This window comes from Phyllopteryx taeniolatus, chromosome 8 (genome assembly GCF_024500385.1).
Source record: "Phyllopteryx taeniolatus isolate TA_2022b chromosome 8, UOR_Ptae_1.2, whole genome shotgun sequence".
Classification (NCBI taxonomy): domain Eukaryota; kingdom Metazoa; phylum Chordata; class Actinopteri; order Syngnathiformes; family Syngnathidae; genus Phyllopteryx; species Phyllopteryx taeniolatus.
The window spans coordinates 1,738,487-1,745,000 of record NC_084509.1 but is presented as its reverse complement, the minus strand read 5'-3'; positions in this window follow the sequence as shown (position 1 = coordinate 1,745,000).

The following is a 6,514-nucleotide window of genomic DNA, read 5'->3' as shown; positions in this document are numbered from 1 at the left end:
ATGTTTATACAAGTGAAAATATTTGGTGCTACTAAAGTAGAAAACATCGGTTTGTGTTTATCTGCTTCTTTTACGGGATATATAGGATCCCATGATTTACACCTCTCAGTTGGTACAGTAGCGTTCATTAATGGAATAATACAATCTTGTATTAATTGTGCTGGAACTATGCGCAACAAAGGCCCGGGACCCATACAAACCACACAATCTTTTCTCGCTACATTTGCTGCTTGTTCCTCCAATAGTAACCAATTGTTATTTTGTCCTGAAACTCCTGTGACAACAAGGAACCAATCATCAGTAGTTATGTTGTTAACCATTAAAATTTGTCCACCTTTCTTTGAAGTTTTCAATGGCATTTCTGGTTTAACACGGTTCCCATAACACAATGCTACTTGGAAGTGGGGATCTTTTCCGCCAGAACAGGCCCACAAGCTCACCATCAAACACACTGGGTGACTTGATTTGTATTTCAATATTAAACTATGGGCCGTTTTGCTTAGGTTAAACTTATTTCTATGTTCTTTTGCTGTTTTTTGTGACCAACTGGACCAATCATAACCTGTTTCACCAATGAGGTGTTCCCATCCAAAGGCTATAGTTGCATACCGGTCATATCCAAATCCCCAATTCTGCCCATTCTCTTGAGCATCATTGGTGAGAGCCGCATATGGAATTATGATTAAAGCAGCTTGATTTTGGGGGGCACAAAATATTAAACCGTTTTGCCGCGTTTGGAGGCCATGCCCACAGTTCTGGTCATCAGCTGTACTCCTTTTGATACGAGTTAATGATTCAAAAAAATTTTATTATTGGGTTCGTCATATTGGTCCAGTTGGTAGGTGATTATCTATCTAAAAAATGGGTTTTATCATTGAGGGTGGGACGTCCCATGTACCACAAAAACAAAACCAACACCATAATAGCCAAAGTTGCTACGTAACAACTTATCGAATCTCGTAACCAACGTGGGTGTGCCATTCTGCTGAGTTCTCACTAAACGGGTTGGTGTCTTTTTTCTTCACTGACTAGCAAGCGTTTTCAGAATCTACACATCTGCTCCTGCTCCGTTATCAGACTTTTGCTCACCTTCCCTATTTGAGTACTCAGCTGAAATGACTCTTTTACAGTGTGTTAAATGAACCCACGTATTTCTTTCTGCTATTTTTAGGGCTGTTGGAGTTGTCAATAACACTTGATACGGTCCTTCTCACTTTGGTGAATGCCAGTGCTTCTTTTTGATGCTTCGAATTAGGACCCAGTCTCCCGGTCCAACCAACTTGGTTTCCTGCTGGAAAACATGTTTGCTTTCAGCAGATACTTTTAAATCATTTTGTTTCTCTAACAACTTTCTCATGTAATCAGCTAAGTTTGTTTCGTCATCAAGTTCCCATTTTTGTTTAAACAACGGAAGTCTATAAGGTCTTCCAAACAATGTTTCGTAAGGTGTTAAACCTGTGGTGCTTGTAATGTTGATGTACATTTTAACGAGGTCAAGACACTGTGTCCATGACCTTCCTGTCTCTTCCATATATTTTTTCAGTCTATTTTTTATTGTCCCATTCATTCTTTCCACTTGACTGGCACTCTGAGGGTGGTAAGCACAATGGTTTTTCAAATTGATGTGGAACATGGTTCCTATTTTATTGATTATTTGATTTACAAAATGAGTCCCATTATCGCTGTAATGCCATATCTTGGAATGATGTCTTTACATAGTGCTTTTGCCACCGTCAGAGCATCAGGTGATTTTGTTGGGAATAATTCGATCCATTTAGAAAATGCATCTATGATAACCAAACAGTACTTCTTTCCTTCACTTTGACTTAATTCTATGTAATCCATGTGAATGCGTTGGAAAGGGTATGTAGGCACTGGGAATTTACCTCTAGTAGGTCGCAATTGCCCTTGCGGATTATGTCGTGCACAGATCATGCATGCTCTACAATAATTCTTTGAATATAAATTGAAACCATAGGTTGTAAAGTGTCGATGTATCTGTGCCACCATCCCTCCAGTTGACACACCATGGCTCAATATAGCAGCCCATTTAAATAGGTTCTTTGGAAGTATTTGTTTCCCTTCTGTGCTAATGTAAATTTCATTTTGTAGTTTTGCACCTTGTTTTTCCCAATAATTGTGTTCTTGTTGTGGACTTTGTTGTTGCATGTCATCTAAGGTTTGTTGTTCAATTTGGTTTTTTTTTAAACCTAAAAATGGTTTATAGGCTGCTTCTTTCGCGGCTTTGTCAGCAAATGCGTTTCCTTTAGAAACCTTGTCAGTGCCAGATGTATGTGCGACACATTTACAAATTGCCACTTTTCATGGATGTTGCACTGCGTGTAATAACTGTTTAAGTAATTCAGCATGTGTTACTGGCTTCCCTGTTGACGTAATCATTCCTCTGTTATCCCAATATTGCGCAAACACATGAACTGTGGAATACGCATATTAGCTATCAGTATAGAGTGTAACATCTTTATTTATCATTAGTTTGCATGCCTCGGTTAATGCTACTAATTCAGCAGCTTGTTCAGCCAATTCCTGACAATCATGCTGCGTGCCTTCATCAGGTAAGGGTATTAGTGTGGCTGGATTTAAGGTTGTGCATCGCTCAGCAGTCAAATGTGGTTGTGACAGCAAGATGGCCATGCAAGACATTACTGCCATCGAAGCTGCCACAACTGTTCTGACACAATGCGATAATGCACACGTCACGCTGTCCAATTTAGTCGAAAAATTAGCCCATGGTCTTAGCTTATCACCGTATTGTTGTGTAAGTAGCAGGAGGTCATGTAATAGCTTTTACAATCTACCATTTGAATGAATGTTTTATCATTAAATTTGGAAGGCCTAGCGCAGCACTGGACACCAAATGTTGTTTAATGTCACAGAAGGCCTTTTCTGCCTCTGTATTCCATTAAACAGGAGATGTCATTTTAAGGTTGTCTTCATACATTAATTTTGACAATGGTGCAACAATTTCTGCATAGTTTGGAATCCATGCTCTACAATAATTTGTCAGACCTAAAAATTATTATTATATGTTTCTTCATCTGTGGTTTAGGATTTTTTAAGACTATAGCTTTCCTGTCTTCTAATATAGTCCTTCCTCCTACACTTAAATTATGGCCTAGATATTTGACTTGCCTTTTACATCATTGCAATTTATTTGTGTTAACTTTATGTCCCTCTTCTGCTAGATGATGCAGTAAGGCCAATGAATCTTTGCATGTCTCTCCATCTGGAGATGCCAGAAGACATGCGTGTTGTCATAACTTGTGAATAAATGGTTGGACTTTCACAGTAACCTTGCGGTAATCTAGTAAATGTATTTTTTTTTTTTTTCTTGCCCTCAAATGTAAATGCAAACCAAAATTGACTGTTCTTTTCTATTGGTACAGAAAAGAATGCATTACTTATGTCCACTACTGCAAACACAGTAGCATCTGGTCTTAATGAATTTAACAATGTGTGTGGATCTGGTACGCATGCTGCTCTCTGTATTACTGCAGTATTTACTGCCTGTAAGTCTCCAACCCACTGAAGGTGGGGCCTTTTTTACAGGGAAAAATGGGTGAGTTATATGGTGATTCTGGACACTCCACTATAACTCCTGCCTTAATTAGTGGTTCAATTACCGGTTTGATTCCTTCATGTGCATCTGGTTTTAATGGATATTGATGAATCCCTGGTCTATATTCTGTTTTGGGTCTAATTTCTGGTAAAGCCCCTTTAATAAGGCCTACATCAAATGGTCCTGTGGACCATAATTTCTTTGGAACTTTTTTTTATATTTCTTCATCAATTTCAGTGAGGATCATTTGGTCTAATCAAACAGGATGCATATGTTTCCCTTCCTCACCCTGTATTGTCCAAAACATCGCCTTCCTAATTAGACCATTTGACGCACTGTATTCCAGTTTGTTTTCTATTTGCTGCCAATCATCTGTCTCCTGTCCTTGTTTTACTAATGTTCCCATGTTTCCACTGTGACTCATAATCTTTGCACAATGAAATATGTGGGACACTTGTATTTTTATACAGTTCCTATAATTTGTCTGGTAAAATAATTCCTGCCGCGACTTTTGCTTCATTGTCTGAGTACAGATAATCTACAGTAATTTTATCAGGTGTCGCATGTCGTAACTTGTTTTCATATCCTGGGTCTGGCCCTGGTGTGTTTTTGTACCACAGAGTTACATGCAGCTCATCACCTTTTTTATTATCTTCTACTTCTGCGATAAGCTGCAAGGCTGCAGACAACACATTCACACGATACTAGTAACGTTTTTACAAACACACGAAAACACGGAAACACGGAAACACAGAAACACAGAAACACGGAATTTAAGTACGTACAGGACTCCGCCGTCCCCGCGGAATTTGTCGGACTCCGCCGTCCCTCTACCACTTGCCAGTGACTAGTATTACACAAGGTTTATTCTGCCGCAGACTTCTTCGTCGCGCAATTCACTCACTCTTTAATCCTTTTTCCTAAAATGTTTTTTAAATTTAACTCACCAGTCGTCTTCAATCCTGTGGATTGTCGTCAACCTTCAGATCCCAGTTGAGGAGAACGAAGACCAGTCCCGGAAAGGGTCTCAATTGCCGTGGCCACGGTCTCTTAACTGGATGTCGGCTCCACAACTGGAATCCTCGGGTGTATTGACATCCGGCTCGAAGGATCAATTTAATGTTGGATTTCTCTTACCCAACATTATAAAAAATAGACACAAAAGGAATGAAGACGCTGGTTTCTTTTTCTCATGAGGAGGGCGTATGGGAGATTGTTCAGATTACAGCCTCCCAACATGCTCTAAACAATCTCTCCCGTCGCTCCTGCATTTATTTGAAAATAGGGAGGTTTCTAAGTTTACAAGACATAACGTACTAAGCTACAAGACACAACACACTAAGGGTAGGGTTTCTAGGTGAAAACATGGGACCAACACCTGCCACGTCCCGGCCACATCCTTCTCTCTGATGATTCCTGCTGAGTCATCTTCTTGAAGGCGAGACATCTCCCTTTCTCAAAATCGTCCATAATACTAATGCAAGCTAAGCAAATAAATGATAACTTATATAATATATTTAACTGTGCAAAAGATGCAGAGTCTTCTAGCACTTAGAGGAGTTCGAATGACTAATATTGCAATAGTCCGGTGCAATGACCATTGTGCAAAGGGCGCCGAGACTTCAAGCAGTGTATGCGGTTTAAAGTGACTAGTAGCGAGACAATCTGGGACAATGTTGATTGTGCAAATGTTGCAGATAATCCTCAATCAGTGTGCAAATGGAGCAGATGCTACTCTGGCATGAGTGGCCAGTATTTGTCAACAACAGATATGCAAATAGTGCAGCGTGGCGAGACTACTACAGTGAGTACACGAGTAATATATATTTGGCCCCACAAAAATGTGACAACGAACTCAAGTCAAAAAATTGCCAGCATGTTGTAATGGAATTGTAGGTTCGGTGTTTAAGAAGTTGATCGCAAGAGGGAAGAAGCTGTTGGAATGTCTGCTAGTTCTAGTTTGCATTGATCGGTAGCGCCGACCTGAGGGAAGGAGATGGAAGAGCTGGGAACATGGTGGGAACATCATTTGCTTTCTCCACATGTGCATCAATACACCTTTGAACTCGCTGGTGCAATGGGGTTGAGCTTTATTGACAATCGCTGCTCCTGCTGTGCACGTCTTGGCTTCTGAGGGGCAGTGTGATATACACACTTGCCGTAACAAAGAAAGCAGAAGTCACAATTGAATATTGTTAATATAACTCGTTCGAGTTCGAAGAATATTTGCCAGAGATTATTGTTATATAGATGAAAACTAGCCTTCTGGCTAATTCTGGCTTTTTTAACCATGTGTATTTCATGTGTTTTATGAAATTGCATTGTCCCCTTTCAAATAAACTGATTAACATTAACATATATTGCCTGTTAGTATGTGTTTAGACAGTGTGTGTAACAATATTAATTGTTCGGAGAGATATTTCCCGTGAGTTCAATGCTAATTCCTCATAGGTCGTCAATTGTGTTTTTCATTGTCTTAGCATTGAGCTAGCGATTTTTGTGAGGGGGGGGGCGGTGAAAAAAAAGAAGACGAAACGAAGGCTGTGATGTATTTCAACATTCAATAGGTGTAATTCTTTTGTTATGTGAGTTTAGTTTACAGTGAACTTTAACTGGAGTGTCAATAGATGACTTTAAGCAAGCAACATTCTGTCTTACTCCTTGCTACTATGTTAGCACCCCAGCAACCAGTTGTTGTGATCACGTGGGATCTGCATGCGCACTGCTGGATAAAAGTGCTGGAGCGGCGCATGGAATGGGCTGTTTGTATAAGAGTGGTAAAATCAGAGATTATATCCAGTTTTTTTTACGTTTCTATTTTTACGTTTCTAATTTGTCATATTTTTTTCCAGGCCCAATGACTGACACGTCAGCACAAAGAATGAGTTGTCGTGTGAGGGAACTTGTTTTGTGGATGGGCTGGCTGTGCTGTTCTCC